Raw genomic sequence first — 22155 nt, 5'->3', positions numbered from 1 at the left:
TCCGAATTTCGGCTATGGTTTTTTTCTGTTTTTTGGGTTACCTATTATATACTATCAGAGGTGATGTATACCTACTGTTTGCGTCCTAGATTTTATTTAATAGTTAAGCTGAGTCTGAATCAAAAAGGTCATAATCTACTTGCATCTCAGTATACATTTTTTTTATAACAGAGTTGGGTCTCAAAAATTGATATTAAAAATAAATTATTTGATTACACTTTGTTATTATACGAATATACCTAGTGAGTTTAAACAATACATCCGTTTTTTTGCACAGTACTAATTGTATTCAACAGTATCATAAATAAATATAATATATTTAATAACAAAGTTATTCTAGATTTACTGATTTTATTATTAAGAAAAAAAATAATTTTACGTTTAAGTTTAAATTAATATAATATGTCTACATTTGTATTAAATTTATTCACATTGCATTTAAAATTCTATTAAATTTTAATTATATCGTATAGCAAAAAAAATTAAAAACATATAAACATTGGACAGAATTAACTATAGATACTTACATATTATAATATACTACATGTATTTATGACTTAAATATATATATATAAAATATTTAAAGATAAACATAAAATAATAACAAAATATATTCGTTTATTGGGTTGAAGTGTCACATTTTTTATACTTAAAACTTATAAGAGAGTTGGTATAGATAAAAAAATGTTTGCAAATCATTGATTATATGCATAATATTGTTTATATTTATGTTGTAAAAGATTATTTGGGATATGTATACAGCGTACATAATATTATTTTATATTACAAGTTTCAACTCGTCTCTCTATCTGTCTCTATATATACAATTATATGCGTAATAAATAATATATAATATTATGAATTTACGATATAAGTTTATTTTACCTATCAACAAAATTATTATCATACAAATCGTTAGTAATCGTATAATCGATCGAACCGAAACAGTGCGCGTCTCTATGTACATGTTAATAATGTTGTAATTTTTATTAATATATAGTGAGGCTCGCTGCGGTACCGCTATTAAGCAATATACTTATATACACATTATACGCACGCAGTTAAAAATCAAATACAAATCACTTTTTGACACGGTCTTCATAGTTTGACATCGGGTCGTTTTAATCGTTTCATTTTTAACTTCGTAATATTTATAATAGACTATATGTATAACAATTCTGGGCTTGCGGTCATGTATATATATATTACAATACAGCTGTAAAGTTTTTTTTTTCCGTGCACAATACTCGGGACTCGACACAGACGTTTAGTTCTAATTAAATATACGTATATATATATGTATATATTTTAATTCGTTTCGGTCGAGTTGGACGAGCTTTTGATGGACAAACTCTGTACCACGCGGGAGGAGGAGAACGTCTCGCGACACGATCGTTTGATAATAATATAATACGTCTAGGATGACGACGAGTTTAACGACCCAACTTTTAATAACTGTTGCTTTGGCACGGCGGGTTCGCGTGTGTATCTGATATAAATAAGTAAAAAAAAAACACATATATCTACATTGCATGAAATTATAATCATAATAATTACCATTAATCATTCGGTGAACTTACTGACGCCGCTACCGCCGGGACACGATGACAAAGAGCAAGAGGTAAAAAAACAATACGGGGCCAGCAACACAATGCACTGTAATTATACGTAAATTCTATACAACACTATATATCATAATAACATTATATTATATAGCTCGTAGTATTATTAGTCTATGTGTTCGGTATATGAATATAATAATATATTATGATATCGGTTGTGGCGTGAGGTAAACCTACGTCGGTTATTCTTTTCATATTGGTGTTCTCTTTTTTTTTTTTTTAATTAGGTACGCCCAAGACATGTGATACGAATAGCTCTAGACGTAATGATCATTTTATTACGTCACAGTTGAAATCCTCTGATCACTACGGCATTGTGCGTGCGCGGTTGGAGATGTCCCAACCACGTCTTTGTCGTCGTCATGGTATAATGAAGCGGCGGCAGCCGTTTTGAATTAACAAATTAGAAACTTTTCTTCAACTACCCTCCGTTTTCAAACGGTTTAGTTAATCAATCTTTGCTCTAAAACGAACATTTTTTTTTTTTACAAACCGTTAAAAAAAGCTATCAACTAACAGTTATTTTTGAAAAAAAAATGATTTGTCGGGTAGGCCTCAGCAAGAAAATGTACGATTTTTTTCTTTATTTCAGTCAACAGGTCTGCAATTTAACATTTTTTTAATGCCATAATTAAATATATACCTAAAAGATGTATATTATAAAAAAAAAAAAATGTGTATAATAACTTGAAATAGAATGTTAGTTAGGTATAATGTTTAACCACGCTTAAACCATGTAGACTGTAGAGAATACATACCGTTTACAATAAAATTTATGAAAATTAAATAGATAATTGTTTTCTTGCGTTATTTTTAAACTATTGTTGAACAAGTACAATGATAAAATTATCAATAATTTTCAACTCTTAACAACAATTATTTAGAATTAATTTAATAACGAATAATTTTGGATCTCGTTGATTTCTGACTTACGGTAGTCTTTACATACCTATGGGCTATTATACTGGTTATATAAAATATTAAGTGTAAAAAGTTAATTTATTAAAACATTTTCTTAATAGGTTAGGTTTCCCTGCTATTTTATCATATACTACCAAAAGTAATCTCCTACATTATATCAATGGTTTCTGTTGTCACCGAGTATCCATGCATAATGACTAGAACATAATATTTTCTGAAAGTTATAAGGGCGCCTACTCATAATATTATTGATGGTACAATACATTTTTTAACGTCGCAGGATTAACACCGTAATATACAGTAATGTACGCGAAATACAATAACAGTAATATTACAACGAGCCTGGTAATTTTCTACAGCATCATTTAAGGGTACACCGTATATGGGTAATAGCTACATAACGCGCGAATATCGCAGCAGATTCGCCATTTAAGTACAATGGGTTAATACAACGCCCGTGATAATAGTGATAATAAAAGCGATAATAAAAATATCATATTATATATATACTGTACATTAGGTACCAACTATACTAACTGTGGCTGCGTTTATGTACGGCAGCAATTCGATACCGTAAAACGTTTGTACAATAATATTATTATCAAGCTGCACAATGCTGCAGGCGCGCGCAGTGAAATTCGATTATTGTCGAGCCGGTATTATACGGTTTTTACTCCAAATTAAAAAAATATAATATAATATAATGGTATACAATATGTATAATAACAAATGGGTGACAATGCGCGATCCGATAATCGTCACAAAAAAAAAAAAAAAAAATCGCGTGTTATTAACGTAGTCGTTATTATGTTATTGTTGTATTTCGATGTCGGCGTGCGCTAATCTGTATAAATAGTGTTTCGCATAGAAATAGGGTTTTCGAATAATATGATAATAATAATAATAATAGTTGTCAACAGGCCTGCGAGCGCGCGTGCAGTGTGTCGGCGTACAGCAGTCGTCGTCGTCGTCGTCGTCGTCGTCGTAGCCGTCGTGTTATTGGAGGTGTCAAACATCGCATGCGTTATAATATCGGTCTTGTGCGCCCCATAAAGAGGGATGAGTGCTTTACAGTAGTTGACAGGTAGTAATTCAAAACCCCGTTGTGTGTGCAGAAAACTCGGCTCGCACGCACGTACACAAACACACGCACTGAGCTCCAACACACTGGGGTCTTTATCCGGGCATCCATCAACCGGGCTTATCTCGTACCGAGGATGACAGCTGCGAATTAATATCGGATTTCATCAATTACCATCTCTCATTCGCCCGGGGTCGGGGGTTTGGGGAATAGCAGGTTACGTCGTCCAATACATTATTCATGTATTATTATTGTCGAAAGAGGAAAAAAAACCCGAAATAAAGGAAAAACAGGACTTTAAAAATGTTTTTTTTTTTTGTACTTATAATATTATTGTGCACAGCTTCTAATGTAATTAGGAGTGACAGTGCACAGCAGACGTTTCGACTTTCATACGATGATGTAATGCGTGTACACACATATTATAATACTGTATTGGTAGATAGCTCAGCTCATATAGTTTGCTATTATTTACAGCTTTTTTTCTGTATACTTACTCTGTATATAGCAATGTCTAGTCTTGTCGCTGCAGACTGCGCAGTATATTAGTTTGTCGGTCATGAGTAGTTATACGAATTTTGTCTCTTGAATACAGTATTTATAAATTCAAGTATTATGGATTTCATTAAAATTATTTGCACATTGCCGGAAAAACGGAAAATTCACCGTCAAGGGGTCAAAGAATAAACTTCTGCGTGAACTTGCTTCAGACACCGGGGCTTTTTATTCTCGAATGGATCAAAAACATATCTCGACTATTATATAATATTATTACAATAGTCAAATTAACGTATTTTCGAGCAGCTTCTCGCAGTCGACGATTTATTATGTCTATTAGATGTCATAAAAAAAAAAAAAAAAAAAAAAATGGGATGAGAATATTTCGTTTATCCCGAGAAGGTACCCCCTGCAGATAAGATACTATATTGTTTCGCTCAAAGTCTCTACGTTATAATTTCGATTCGTCATGTGGCACGTCGGTTTCGCTTTACTCGATAGCCGATACAATTATAATAACAATATATATTAATATACCTAATACCTTACCTTATATACATGAGACCCGCGGTCTGTCTGTAATACGTGTCGTTAATAATGGCAGACGTGTGAACGCCGTGGTGGGATGGTTAATTTTTATGACTCGTCACGGTCTCTCCCTCGCGTGACGCAACCGAACCCCAGAAACGTAATTTTCAATCTTATATTATTAGGTAGGTGAGAAAGTACATACATATGCTTTTCCGATATCCGGTTTGTTTTGCGTTAGTGCGCACGCCTTTTCGATTTGGTGAAAACTTCTATCCGCACCACGGTTCCAACTCGCGATAAAAACACGGTATATTATACGGCTTTATACATCGTATGGTTTTGAGCGGTTGTTTGTAAATTATAATATTATGAAGGTACGTGGTAATATTATGCACGTTGAATAAAAAAATGATTGCTGCTGGATGTAAAATAAACCTCTATATATATATGGGTATTATTATTATTTTATGATTTTCAAACCACGGTGCAATGTTTTGTCGTTTCCCAACACTCACATAGCCAAAATGGGTTATTCGTCCAAACTGCTTGGCACCGTTTCAGCTAGTTCAAGTCTTAGAATAATATTATAAATGTACGTTACCGCGATCGCATGTTAGCCAAGCGTCTACTATGTTTCTAACCGTGGTTATTGCAGATTCGGTGGATGGTGGGGAGCAAATACTTATGGGAGTATATTATTAATTATTATGTACTACCCTGATGCAAGCCATATATCACCCCGGTACGGAGTTGAAACATTTTCCGATTTTGTGTTCACTTCGTTATGACGAGATTTTATCGAGAAAAAAATAATAAATAACTGTAGGTACTACATTCTACGTCAATTGACTATTATCACTATAATCACAATTCGCATCAAGACATTATTGCGCGTATAAATTGTGTTATAAGTGTATTTATTTCATTTTCTTATGTCCACGTTGTTGTAACTTGATACGACAGGTGGCGCCGATTTATGTAAAATTCATTTTTGTATTTATAGTCACGTGATGCGCATTTATGCGTATAAATTTTTCACAAATTATACTAGCTAGGTATACAATATATCTATACACACACTTACACGTGCATACATATATTATAGTCGTTGACATAATTTTTGAGCATACGACGTGCCTCTGACCATCGCAAAAGAAATGTTCTCAGTCTTCGTCCGTCGAAAGCCATTTATTATATTAAACTGTAGTTACACGACCTATGCCGGCCCGCAATCGGCACTTAATTGCATCGTAGGTATAGACAAGCGCCCGCAAGGAGGGAGTGCCATGCCCCCCTCCGCTATTTTAGTTAATATTAAATTATATTAACTGTTTTATTACCTACATGCATGGCTTAAGTATTTTTACTCTTGACTTTGCCCCCCCCCCAACGGTATTATAATATTTCTGCGACACCCTTGTATACTTACACAGCGTTGTGACAACAAGCATTTAAAACCAGGGGCTTGCAGAGTCTGTATCCAAAAAATATAAACTTCGTCCCCAGACAGGGGCGACCTCCCCTCTCCCACCCATCACGTCACTGAAACCTCCAATCATTGTCGTCCGAAGCGCCGTCACTTATAATTACGGATCGATGTGCAGACATGTATAATAATAATATTTGTGTGCGTGACAACGTCGTCGCGCGTGTGTATATAAATCGTGTGCTTATGTACGCTCGCAATAACGCATATTGTGTTCGAGCCGGAAAGAGAGTTATAATAGGTATATTATGTATAGGAAAGGATTGTGTCGTTGCGGCGGACGAGGGGAGGGTAGTGCAGACAGCTATTGTTACGCTGGTGCAGGATACCCGTGACTCACGGCTCGGTGGACAGGAGAGTAGAAGGCGCGTCACGTTTGCCGACAGGCTTTTAGCCGGCAAGCGCGAGCGCATTTCGCCGACATTGACACACCGCGCAGTCGTTTACCGTCGTAAATTTTTTTCAGTAGCTATACTGATGGAATTAAATTTTAAACGTACCTAATATAAAATGTGTGTGTGTGTGTGTGTGTGTGTACTGTGTACACGCTCTCAGCTGACAGAGCTTTTACATTTATGACCACTATACATGTATATATATATATATATATATATATATATATACACACACACTGCTGACATAATTAAACTCATATAATATGACTGCAGAGGATTAAACAACACGGACGACTCGAAAGTAAAATATATAACTGTATAATCCGACTGTACATATTACCTATATTATATGTTAAAAAATAAAAAAAATACCAGTTAAAAATGATCGACCGTTTACTAATAATATGTAACTGACACATACGTATTTTTTTTATTTATATCATTATAGTTGTGGGGCTCATTGTTGCGTCACTGCAGGTTTCCGATGTTGCTATATATATATACGATCGTATAAACTTTTCTAGTTCTAATTTTTTTTTTTTTTCTTAGCTTTCAGTGTTAACAAATCAATACCGTGTACAAACTTAGACTTTTGCTATTACATGCCTGTATTATTTCCATTACGCTTGCTGCTGCAGCTGCAACTGCATTAGTAATTTATTTTAACGTTGAAAATAATTAACACGTTTCGTTATACGGTAAGATTAAAACCGTTACATTTTCGTAAAACTATAATATTATATTTTTAAGAATCAATTTAAAATACGGGTAATATTAGATAAACGTAAAACTCCAATAATAAAATTATAATTGTATAATATTTGAAATGTCAACTAAATATATTATTATTGAGGAGTTTATTCAAGTAGTGACTATTTTAAATATTAATGAAATAACATAATGTAATGTTGAACAGGTTACTTCTCTATACACGTCTTAAACTGTGTAACGTAAAAATAAATATTCATTAGTGATTGTCAAATAGTTGTAATAAAAAAATAATGTATGCTAACCTAAAGTGGTAGGCATAATTAAAATTAATGAATCTATAAAATAATATAATACAAGAAGTTAGTAAATACATTAATAATGCATGATTTTATTACCTAATAATCCAAATAGAAATGGCTAATGATTTATGAAACTTCAATTTGAAAAAAAGTAATTTAAAATACATTTATTTTTATTTAAGTACCCATGTATACTGTAACTATTCGTTCTCCCCTTCTCAATTAATATACGAGTATTTAGTTTAATTTTCTTATACTTTCCCTACCTATATTGTTTTATAACCTAATAAAATAATATTTTGAAACAACTGTCGTTCACTTTTTACCTATAGATAGTGTTGCCCTATTTTACACACGCGTAACATAGCAAATATGCGTATCAAATACTCACTACAGTTTATTTATAATTAATATTAGAGTACATTTATACATATTATTTAATTTGTAGAGCATAATATAAGCTGGGATATTTTTATTTTAAAATGAGTTAAAAATAATTAAATTATTTATTTATTTAAATACATATAACTTGATTAAAATAAATTAGTACATGAAAAAACTGCTCAGGCCCGATTTTTATTATATCCTCTAAAAATTTGATGTCATGTAATTTTTCTCTGAACAGAAACACATGCGGGTGTTGCGTTCTCTTAACAATCATGTTATTACACAGTTTTCTTGCTGTAAATAATTTACTGGCAAATGAATAACATAAAACATAATATAATAACTACGTACTAAGTACCAACAGAATTAAATGACTTAAAATAATACTGTTTTAATTGATTTTATTTTGATGTAATTTGAAGGTCTAGTTTTTGTCATCCTTTCTAACGACCAAACATTTCAATTGCCTTGAACACTATAAGTATATCTAAATAAAAAAATTTTAAAAAAAAACAAAACAATTTATTATGTGCCTAGTCATGGCTTTGAATGTCAAACGTACTACTTATAATACGCTTTTCTAATGATTTAACGCTATATATTTTGATAGTTCTGTACATAATGTCAACTAATTGTACCGTCATCTTAACGAAATCATTTTTAATTTCTTGTTTATTCAATTTTCAATAATTTATTATTCTCCAGTGCAAATGACGCCGATAACACAAGTAGCAAAATAAATCTCTCCTCTCTCGTGCTTTAAGTGAAAATTCGCAGTCACACCCGTAGCAGAGGAAGATTAAACATTTTCAGTTTTTGATAGAAAAAAAAATTAATAACTACGTATATAAATTATACATATATATATATATATATTTATTTTGAAAAAAAACGAGAAATTATAGTACGTCATATTTTCTCATCCGTCGGGCTAATTTTGTTGACAGGGATTATGCGCTGCGCCCTCCCAGAGGCTGTTAATAAATCATATTTAACATTAATCACACTGCGAGACAACCCCAATTTTAATGGGATCGTCGGTACTTTACAACCACCTCCGCCGCCCGCTCCCCTCTCGGATCATCATCATGGCCCAAACAATGTGCTTTGTAACGACTATACGATGATAGGCCCGTCCTCCGCCGCATGCCGTATACGTATAGAAAACATATATATATATATATATAATATATATATTGTATAGTTTCGAATTTTAAACGAGCGCCACTTATCGCCGTGAAAAATTCAAAACATTTAACAATAAAATTCATCGATATTGTGTATTATAATATTTAAATTTAAATTAAACAAGTCTCTGAAATCGAGTGCAAGAAAATCAGTTGCAGACGCTTCGCAAACACAACATTTATATGTACGCCTATACATTAAGTATATTATATTATAAAACACGATATATAACTTACAAAATATATTAATATATGTGTATATGTATATGGACAATACGGTCCAGTGTGAAAGAGGCACTATAATATACTCTTTACTCTGACGCTTCGTTTCGCATGACCTATAATTCGAGGGGCTATCGGGGTTACGCAAAATTCGAATCGACAACGTCTATGTGCGCTGCGACCCGGAAGATATCTGGCCCGACGTGTGCGCCCGTCGTTTTTCGTTTGCTTTTCACGAGCCAATAAGTCCAAATAATAATGCTATAATATATATGTATGTATGTGTGTGAGTGTGTGTGTGTGTGTGTGTGTGTGTGTGTGTGTGTGTGTGTGTGTGTGTGTGTGTGGTGTGCGTGTGTTATATTTTAAATTATTGACATGCGGTGAAGACCAAAAGAAGACGACTACGTGCTTTTTATTATATATAGTCTTTTCACGCTATATATACAGTATATATATATAATGTTAAATATATGTTGTGCACCGAGACGTGTTTCGTTATACTTCTGATGAGTTTTTAATATTCGACAAGATCAAAAACTACTCGTTCCTCATCCGGAATGTGTCTCGTGAAGGTTTTAGTAGGGTAAAATGCAAGATATATGCGGTGCTGGATTAAGATTTTTCCGCCTATTCAAACATTTAACGGGGAAACTATACTGTATGGTAAAAAGTTTCATAAAACATAACAGTCAAAAAATCCAAAAGACTGTTGTCAAACCAATCTTGCGGTTGTTACACCGGAAAAAACATTTAAAACACATAAAATATTATTATACATAATATATACTCTCACTAAACATCAATACGGCGGTGTCTGGAGATAAGCCACCGTCGTCGCGTGTTGTCATATGTCATATATTTCAACGGTAAAAAAATGTCAAGACACCAGTCGGGGTAATAGTATGATTATGATATAACATGTAAAATGATAAATTATTCACATAAAATATATACGCGTACATACACTACGCTTAAATATAATATAAAAATACCATATAATTAAATTTAAAATCTGTAGGTACACTTGACCATCGCGGCGATTCCAAATAATATAGTGTTATTGATTTTCTATTATAAAATAATAAATTATGTCGATTTAAAATTGTTAAATTTCCACCGATAAAGAGAGATTAAAAAATATGATAGATATTATATTTTTCTGTCGTTATAGGCTAAACTTAAGCAGCTGGTTAAACGTCACTGTGTCACTATCGATGTAATATAATATGTTTTCTCGAGTCATCGTCGGATATGTCACATGACTCTTGACAGCCCTTGTATTATATAATAATATAATAAATTATTATATAATTACGCCACAGTTGTAGGTGTATTCTCTAAGTACCGATTATTTATTATTTATAAAGGGCTGGATGGAATTATATAGCACTTAAAATTGCATAAACGTGCGGTATAAATTACAAAATAGCAAACAGTTTTTTTTTTTTTTAAATGATTATTTCTAAATAATTAGTTATAGCACAAAAAATTGAATAAAATATGTATACAAATTTATATAATAAAAATGTTTTATTCAATTTTTAATTAGATACTATTATAGTTATGTTAAAATAATAAAATTGTCCATTCTATACATGTGTGGCAAATAAGCGTATCCTGCAACCGACAATGTATTCACTGCTCGCAAATTTACAAAACAAAATATGTTATTTTCCCCTTCATGATGTGATATCTTAAAAAATTTAAATTCTGATTCCGACTCCCTATATCACGAAATAAATATGCAAATTCTATAAAATTCAAACCTTAATTAGGTATAATATGGAAATGAAGAATGATAATTATTTCGTATCGGATTCGTTATAAATTCTATATATATTATAATGTATTATTTACTATGAGTATATACTTACTCATATTATATTATAAATTTGTATTTGTCATACTTGTAAAAAATAAACTTCGAGAATTTGATTTGGTGTATCCACCTACTTAACATATGTATACATATTTTGATCTGAAGTTTAAATTCGTGCTAAGAAGACTGCACGTTAAACATATATATATATTTATTATGTAACATTAAAACTATATTATAATGTTTCATGGCGCTTTCAAATAAAACGTTCTCATTATTAACGTCTGTTTCGACAAAAAAAAAAAACACCAATATTATACAACGTTTAAGTTCTTATATACATATATACGAGAATTAAATTTGAGAGTGTCTTAATCCGATTACTGCAGAGGGGAACTAAAAAACAGTGCATTCGTTGAAAGAAATGTCGAAGGTAAAAATCGATTATATGGATAAGCCCCGTGCAACATAACATATAATATAATGTATTTTATGTGAATATCATCGTATTATACGTATAGTATTGGCTTATAAACGACGTTATTATTATCAACGGTATACCGGTATTATTATACAAAATATTTATGACCGGATAAAGCATATACGGATCGTTGCACAGGTTATCCGACTATTGTAATGCGTACACTTTATATTGATTTCTTTTGCGGCGCGCTCGCAGTATATGGCTGGAGACCTATAAAACGGTATCCGTGTAATCTACTCCCCTAGGTGCCATCCATAGTTTCACACAACAGATGGCTTTTCCGCGCATTAGTCCACTCGGGCCAGTAAATTCTATGAACAGACCTCTATCTCTCTCTAGGAGAAACGGTCGGTGGTCCGCGCATATATATCCGAATTCGAGCACATCCGTGACAGCCCGCCAGATCGTCCGCTGTTAGAATGAGCCCCCGAGGAAAACTTACTCAATGGGACGTGAAAAAAAAGAGTAGCAAACAATTTTTTCATCATTATTATACGTAAAAAAAAAACCTTCCACCTCTGCAGCTTTTATAAATATTATAAGAGGAAAACCGCGTTCCACCGTCACATATTAAAAGTGATTAACCGCCGAGTCCGCCAAGTACAATAAATTCTCGCGGTTATCGAAAACCGATAGCGAACCATCAGTCGCCCCATTCCGCGACGGCTGAAAACTGAATTAAACGAACCGGCCATTTGATGGCGATTGTACGGTAAACCAACATTTATATTAAGCGCATAGGTATCCGGTTAAATTTTAATTTACTTATCACATGTCATGACTCATGAAACAATATGGGTCTGCTTAGAAACTGTTTATTTAAGTTGCCACGTCACGTAAATGTACGTATTTATCCTTGCCCGCAGTACGTACTGTATAATAATATTATGACCATATACACACGGGGTATAATTAATTATTATCAGCACACAAATATTTGTGGTACAGTATATTATGTCCTTGGACGTAACAATTAATTATTATTATATTCGTTTCCGTTAGAATATACTAATTAAATAATAAAAAAAATCAGATTATACGTATTTGTGTTTTGTAATAACATGTTTTTGTTTATAATTTATGTCATAACGACATGCCAAAAACTATTTCATCCGTGACCAAATTAAAACTGCGTAAAACACGAATATATCCATACTAAGATAATATTATACTTAATTATATATTACAATAAATAAATATATCATTGAATATTGAATACAAATAGTACATTAAGTATGGGTACCTATATGTTTTAACATTAATTTATTAAAAAAATATATGTATACTCGTTGGCAAATGAGCACCGTATTATTATTTATTTCATTCATAATGTTCGCAAATAACGAACATAATTACATCTTAAAACAGTTGTACTTGTACTGGGAAATAAACCGTATTATACACTTATCCATACTATGTATATTATTAATATAAGACATATTATTATGAAGAATTTGTTTGTTTTTTGTTTGAACAAGACACTCTCTGGACCTGCCAGTCGAATTTGAATTTTTTTTTTTCGTTTTTGATAGTCTAATCTTTGATGTAGGTTATAGGCTATTTAAAATGACGCTTAGGATCCGAGCAAAAAAAAAAAAAAAAAGTCAGAAAGAACGCTAAGTGAAAACTAAGTAATAGCAGAGGCGGACACGCTGACAATGCGATGCGGTGGGTCCAGAGTCGACAAAATCCACAATATCAATTAATGATGAAATACATTTTTAAAAGTCCTGTATAAGATGTGACTTTTTTTGACGGCCAATGAAATTAACGGAGGCGGCTATTATAGTACCCAAATAAAATAGTTCATAATTAATGTTATATTATATTTTAGGGTTGTCTAAATAGTTATTGTGAATTAAAAAAAAAAAATGAAAAGTAGTTAATTGCTCTGTTGTACGTGTCAAATTTACCTCGTCATTTATTAAGTCACCACATTACGTGGGTGTTAAATTTGAATACAATCGTAAATCACTGAATACGAAAAACGACTCTGAGTGGAAAATCGAAAACGTTCTGTAAGCCTATATTACTAAAAATTTGTTTCATGATACGTTTTTTTGATATGACTATTTAAATAATTGATTTTACTATTAGTATTATGATATTATAAATAAATTTATTTTTTGCTGAATACATTACATTATTATTTTATTGATATTTATAAACTATTATAATATGTAATAGTATAATATTGACTATATATTATAATTAAGTTATTGTTTTCCATAAGGTTTTTTATAAGTGATTAGGACAACCAAATAATAATAAAATAATAAAACAGGAGAAAACAAGTAATTTTACAAAAAATCAGTTTAAGACAATATATAATTATTAGATTTACCTACGCTTATTATTTTTAAAATTCCTGTACTAATTATTTATAAAGAACCCCATTTTACATTTTAAACTTTTTATCGAAGCACAATTTTTTTTATTAAAATTTACACGAAAAAATCGAAGACAATCTTACTTTTTGATAACCAATAGGTTACCGAACAATTTTTTTAATTTATTGTAATGTCAATATTTGTTTCTTGATTATTTTAACTACTGGGGACTTAAAATTTTAAATTTTTAACCTCTCAAAAGTATTGACTAAATCCAATTTAATATCAAAATCGTCTATCAAAGATGATGAACATGGTATCAAGTATCTTCACTTTTCAGACATAAAAATAAAAAGTACACACAATTTTAATACGTATACATTAATGTGAGCAATTAGCTTAGCTCAGAATCTAAAATGATAACCAAAATTATTTTTATACTATTATTTACTCATCATTAATATTATTATGTAAATATAGAGTTATCTGAGTGAAGATTATAATACGTACAAAAATATAAGACAGTAACTATAATAGGAAGAAAGTATTGAAGTAGTATCGTACGTTTAACATTGTAAAAGTATCTTTTCTAAACTATCTTAGTAACGTAAAAAAATCGTAAGCTCAGTAGAACATATTTTTTATTTTGTAACAACAAGCACGTGCAATAGCCGATAGGAAAAATCGACATCATTTTACGATTCAATTAAAGGATTTTAAATTCAGAAACTTCATGGAAAAAAATGTCGTCATCCAAAATATGCTTTATTTATTCTAAGTGTTTGTGCGCTTGATATCGTTTGACATTCAATGACAATTAAGCCAGTGTCTGTTGCACCAACAGCCCCTCTGTCTAATGCGCCTACGGTTTGATAATTAATGCGACTTGTCAGCCACATCTGTCTGTCCTCCCCTCTGGCATCTACGACGGGTGAAAAACGTCCGAATCAATATATTTTCGCACCCTCTAAACATCGTTGACGGATGGAAGACTCGTTGGATTGGAAATGTCGTATCTCTGAACGGATTTAAGACGGATCAATTATAGTGCGTGGCACTTTTAAAATACGTATATATAATTCATATAGATATAATCATAGTGGTTTAGAGACAAAAACTATTTAGAAAATACGCGTCACAAATTTTAACACAAAATGAAAAGTAACCGAGTGCCGTGTCGTGTTACTATATTGACAATATCTATGTGTGTCTGTTTGTGTGTGTTTTTTTAAATATATGATTAATTCAATATTTAAATGGAAACAATAAGTCATTCAATTCGGTTTAACTATATACTCAAGCATCGAAATTATATTACAATATTATTAGAGTAACAAAGGCCTATACGCCCATCACCACTTTCAGTAAAAAATTAATGTGGTAATATATTATATTGTAATTTATTCTTTAGGGAAAACTGAAATAAACGGCGAGTGCATAGGTAATACTTTATTAATGTACATATATATATATATTATACATAGCAACCAAAAAGCAGTGTACTTAATTAAGACTTTGCTGTCCATGGATGAGCCATATGCTCACTATAATAAACTACAGCGAAAATAGTATATTATGTTTTTAACGCGAAAACAATGGATAACGAACAGGCACGTACGTAACCAACATCCATTACTCCGACCTAAAAAAAAAAAAACCATAAAAACTTTTTTGACAGCTGTTTGTAAAATTACGATTTTGTTTATTTTTTTTTTTCGTTTTTGAGTCGAACAAAAGCACGAGTTGTATAATATATTATTTGAAAATAATTCAGTACGTCGTACTCGGTCATCCGCCGCCGTGCACGCAAATTTCGCAATGGGATTTGATGAACGAGCTACTCAGCGTAATTGGCTGTTGCTGTCCGCCGCCACGTCACACCCCTTTCTGCTTCCTTCCGACAAGCGGGGAAATACGTCTCTACCTCCCTACCACGACGGGTTTCTATACTCCCCCGCAGCGGCGACGATGAAATACGGTTCCCGCAGTGGCGGTGATGAAATACGGCTCCCGCATACTATTATGCCATTGGCAATTTATCATTTCACATCTCTTTCTCTCTCTCTCTCTCTCTCGCCACTCGCTCTTTCTCGTTCTCTCTCTATCCATCTATCTATATATCTCTATCCATTTTTCTCTCTTTTCCCGCCGCCGTTCCTACACGCGCGTGTATATGATACTCTCACTCGCACCACGTATATCCACCACCGCCAACTCGTCGTGTATGTGTGTGTGTGTGTCACGTGTTTTTCACCTACACTCTGGCACCCCGCCGCCGGTCGTAGTTTGACAGCGACAAACGCTACTCGTGATTTATAACCGTTCCCATTGATATCACCTCATGAGCCGCCGCCGATTCTCCTGCCATTACCGGCTTATACACGGTCGAGCGGTGTAGCTGGCGACGGAGGGGCGGGCAACGGGAGCAGCAGGGTAAAGACACGAGACGAATATATTTTATCAAAAGTCAAACGCACGGGTGGAGGTTAAAAGTTAAAACGATTTTTGCGTCGATCAAGTTTCCCGAGCGCAATGTCCCGCTCCACACGGTGGCTGCTTCCGATTTCAGTCGACGTGATAATATTATCATAATAGTATATTATACTCGCGCAGTGAGCGTCACCGTGGATCTTGCCACGATAGATCGTCGTTTATTGTAACCATCGGGTGACCGAGAACGATTTCCACGGGGGGACAGCGAATGTTTAATGCTTATATATACTTGAGGGTTGAGGTCGTACATCATAATAATTTAACCACCGATTTACGTATGACGTTATCGTAAAACGTCCGTTGTATTAAATCGTTCAACGAACACTGCGGTTTTCGATTCGAGGTTAAGCCGTTTCGTATTATGTATTGTATGTGATAAATGTAACGCGTCCCAAACGAGTAGTTTTTCGTACACTACCCGATACCGTACCAATCAGACAAACAACCCATATAATAAGCACATTATATCTCGTTCAAAAATCTTGGTAGATGATATGTGGTGATAATCTATAAACCGTCAGCAGCTGCGGGGTAACTCGAAACCGTTATAATCACGGAGTGAAATTGTGATCTAAATATGCGCAATAATATATAATATATTAATTCTGAACTGAAAACATATTATAAGTGAGGACCTACGTGGTAATACAACTTTATTATAGACTTAGGATTATAGGCCATAACACATTTTTGAATTATATAGATAAGTATCGGTAATAATGATTACTGATTACTGATTAGGTATACTTATATTTCAAATAATGTTTTTATAAAAGAAAAATATATGTATATATATATATTATTATTTTTGGTTTATAACTGATGACAAAATAACAATAATATATTGTGCTCCATACGTAATCCAAACACTTTTATTGGTGTTGAAAAAGTTTTAAAAATCACCAACATTAAAATTGGCAATTGACAGTCTTTTTCTCACGTTGTATTAATTCATCATTATTGCAATGCCAAATTATTTACAAAATGAAATACTCTATTTTATAAAATAATAAAATATTTTATAAGATTTATCATTATATTATTTTGGTTAATGTAATGATTCATTTTTAAAACTAAATTATTATACTCCACCTAAGAGAATCAAAGTCATACAAAATACATTCAAACACTGCAACAACAATGGGAAGCCGAACAAAGCAATATGGTACAATATTTCTACAGCGCTGCTCCTTTCTCTCATTGATCATCTCATTGAAGGTTAAAGGGTTTTCTATTGTTATACTTAATACATTTATATTCTAGTGAAGACCCAGTTTACATCATTTAAAATCCATTCCCGCAGTGTTCTGTGAAAGGGTAAAGCAATTTAATCGATATATTAGCGATTAATCTTCATATATAAAAACGTGACTGAACTATTCGAATTGAAACAATTAAAAACAAATACATTATAAATATTGTGTACACATAAAATGTTTTTATATATTATGCTGTTCAGCTTGAATACATTTGTCGTTCAAATATCATTTTATGACCCAATTTTACAATCTCAAAACCGGTTGTGAAATTTGTTAGATAGGAACATTTTTTATTTTGTTTATTTCCTTTTCTTTTCTTAATGTTAAAGATATTCAATGATCAAAATATATAAGATAAAAGATTAAAATCACTTATATAGTCAAAACAATATCAAGCCAACAAGAATATAGAGACTATAGTGATTGATAACAATTAATTGAAGCTGTCAATTTATTATAATTTAAATAAAACAAATCGTTATTATACTCAAAACACTAAGCACGTCATATTTTTTTTGATGATTAGAGTTTATTTTAAACAAAATTGGTACAGTTTGATGCAATTCTGTGGAATGTCGATAAAAAACATTTCAACAGTACCTCCTATAGATTTATCTAAAAATAGGATTAGTAGGTTTTTATATTTTATAATGTAAGTATCGGTTTTGGTTACCATAGGTCTATGACTTCTAGTAATTTTAACATTTTAATAAACAATATTAATAGAAATCAGTATTCCACAAATTTAAAATTAAGTGCTAGTCTCGTCGAAGATGGATCGATCGTTCTCCAAAATATGCGCGTGTTGTGCATGGTACATGTTATTGTGTACATTAATATACTAGCAGTATTCTATGTATTATTATTATTATTTAAACGTATAGTATAAGTGCACTCGTGTCAGCGTGTTGAATGGTCGTCTGACTTAAACCGTGTACTTGAAGTACGTAATCGGGTCCCGAACGAGTAATAGCGGTATTAAAGTAGAGGGATAAAGAGAGTGAGAATTGAATGGAATAAGGGTAGAGAAAAAACATTACAACGATTATAATATATAAGTATATAGTAATCCCAAAGCGTAGTCTTCACAGCTTATTATCCTTTGAGTACAGGCGAATCATCTGAATCAGACGTCGTACCTTATATTATATACGTTATATATTGGTACAGTATAATATGGGTGATCGTACTATTATATAGCGGCCGTTAGGGTTTCCGCTAGATTTCTCGCCCTTTGTATATCACAGAATTACCTGCAAAATCGGCTTAATTAATCGACTTATTTTTCAGACTATGTGTAACGTTATGAAATTACATTCACGTTACTGAAATTTAATATTCAAAACGAGTCATGCCATTCGTTGGACATTGTTGTATAATATAATGGCATAAGGTCGTCTTCGTGAGATAATTCGGTTCATTGGACGAGCGGTAAAACGATGTACCGGTTTATGGCATATAAACGACTCGATCCCTATGCGGTATGTTTGAGTATATATTTTTGATAAGATATTTTTATTATTTGTTTATATTATTAAAATACGCACACGTCGATTTTTCTAAATATTACCGCGTCATGTGTATTTGTACAGTCGTCGATACGCTGCAATGCACACAAGTAATAAAATATTTCGAGGCAGTCTGACTACGGTTCCATACACATAAGATTTTACAAGTTTTCGATATTAGGAAGCTTTCGTAAAAATAAAGTACCATCGACTTTCGTCGAATCTTGATTATTATGTGGTACATTAAATCGCGTTACTGTGTACGACATAATTACATTTTAATATATAGTGCTACAAGTGATAAATGGATATGAATATATTAATTATATCGTTATGCAGTAAGGATAGGTGTGTACAATGAAACTTTGATGGCGACCTACTTGAAATGGAAGCCACAGGATAAGAGGCCATATGACAGATGATAGATACCGTCTATATGAGATGGATCGACGGAGAAGAATTGAGAGAAAATTGTACAAGACAGGGACAATTAGTGACAATAAATCATTGTGCTGAATACAACATTTTTATGAAAAAACAAATAAGGAGATCAAGAAGAAAATAACTATTATCGCGTTGCTGACGACAGTGCAACGTACCTATATCTATCAGGTGCGCTCTCGACAGACAATATGGAGATATATGTTGGCCGCACACGCGCCTCTTGCCGTTTCAGATACCACCTTGGCACTCTGCTAACTCGCCTCATTCCACCGTCGGACTGCCTTTCTCGTCCGGAGAAGCCGTCGAAGTCCCGAAATCTATATGACTATATAATACGTACGTATTACAAACGGTTTCTCACGCTAGAATTCGATCCGTTTCCTCGTCGTGTTTACACAGGCGTTAAATGACAGACAGATGTTTCCTCGTCAGGTCCTCTTGATGCGTTGCTTCAGGGAAGTATAATAATACACACCGGACGAACTCACGAGGTCCAGCAGTGGTATTGTGTTTATGTTGTTTTTTCTTCATTTTTCCCCTCACTTTGCCTGTCATAATATGCGTGTTATAGATTACCGGTTTTTTTTCACTCCGCGTCTTTCGAGTAGGTACTTGGACAAAAAAAAAATAATAATAATAATAATATTCCCCCAGCCATCAGTATGGTTATTTGGTATACGAGACGCGTTTGTTTACCTATGCATACGTCACACGCCAAGAAGTATTAACATTTAGTTCGATCGTTCGATGGTCTGGTTCAGACGTGCATCGAAATGTAAAGCGATTTTTATGACGGGATATTAACGTCGTCTACTCGACCACACGTTTCATTAAAGTGCATTATAACATTATGATTAAACGCACTGCCGCACTGACATATCTACCTAGTACAATGATAACGCAAGCGTATTATACAGAACCAGTTTAAACGTATTTCTAAGTATTCGAAAAAAAAGTAATTTATGGGGAACAAAGTGTAAGGAAGTGAGCACGAAAATCTTTGAAGATTACGGAGACCAGTAAAAAATGACGTTCGTTATTACTTAAGAAATGATTTTAAAAAACACATTTTTTTCATTTAACCACTAACTGTAAAAAAAAAACACACACACACACACATCTAATTGATATTTATTAGAAAAAAACCGTCAAAAGGAGACGTTGAGCAAGAAATACATTCCGATAAGAAAAAAAAATTGACTTACTTTTTTAACGTTTTTATGTGCGTTTATTCTTTCAGCAACACTCCTAATTGTGTATATGAAGTTTCGAAAATCAAAATTAATTCCTTCATCCAGATAATGCAATGGATATACAATATACTTATAAGGAAAAAAATGTCTGTTTCATTCGTACACTGCAATAATCAAAGGTTATGAATACTGTAAAAGGAAGTTTTTTTTATTTCATTGTTATTTTAATATTTACCGAAAAAGGTAAACACCATTTTACTTTACTTACGCTGTCGTAAATGAGCATTGACCAATGTTTTGTTAAGGCGTTTTGTGTAGGCAATATTTATAATATGTGTCTGTTCGCAAAATGTTGGAAACACTTTAACACCTAACGTTATTCTTCATTAGTTCAATACAAAGTATCAGTTACGCATTATTAAACCTTATATAATTATTCTCATTTATTTAAAATTATTTTATATGTATTCATCAGTTTATTTCTTTTCATTTTAAGCAAATTAATTATTTTTTATATTAACCTAACTTAAGTGTTTGTGGTGTTGTATTATTAATAATTATACATTTTTATTAAAACTTAACGCTACGTATTTTATAAAAAAAAACATAATCTCTTGCTCTATTAACTTCCTAATTTGTATATTAGAAAGCAAAATTCTGTTTTCAACAAAAAATCATCTAAAATTATATTTTAAATTTTAGGTGTTATTTATTTTATTTTTGAATAGATAAAAGTGGGCTATTAATGTTAAATAGTTTTTTTATGTGAGTCTAAAATATATGTCTGACTACTTAGTAAATGTGCTTTTGGTGTTTAATGTAGCGTGCCTACTATAATATTATGTATTGGAATATTTCATAAATACAACATAAATAATTGTTTGGACTATGATACCATCCGACATTTTAATCCCTACTTCGTGGTTTCCATTCTTTAATAACAATGTAAGCAATAAATAGTAATTTTTATTTTATAACGATGATTTATTGAAGTTTTTAAGTGTTTTAAAAAACTTCTTTCATTATCTGACATCAAGAACACCATCTTTTAGTTTTTCAATGCTCAGTTTTATTACTTGTACACTTATTCTAACAGTTAATACGTATACATCATTCATCGGGATTAAACCATTATCTTAGGATAAAGATACTTTTCTGTTTTTAAAACATAAAATATGATAGATGTTAAAATAATCATGATTTAAATACTGTATACTATATTTTACATATTCACCAATAGACTTTATTTATGTTGAATTGTTGACCAATTATAATTTAATGG

The sequence above is a fragment of the Rhopalosiphum padi genome, chromosome 1 (assembly GCF_020882245.1).
Source record: "Rhopalosiphum padi isolate XX-2018 chromosome 1, ASM2088224v1, whole genome shotgun sequence".
Taxonomy (NCBI): Eukaryota; Metazoa; Arthropoda; class Insecta; order Hemiptera; family Aphididae; genus Rhopalosiphum; species Rhopalosiphum padi.
Note: the sequence above shows the minus strand (reverse complement) of the source record.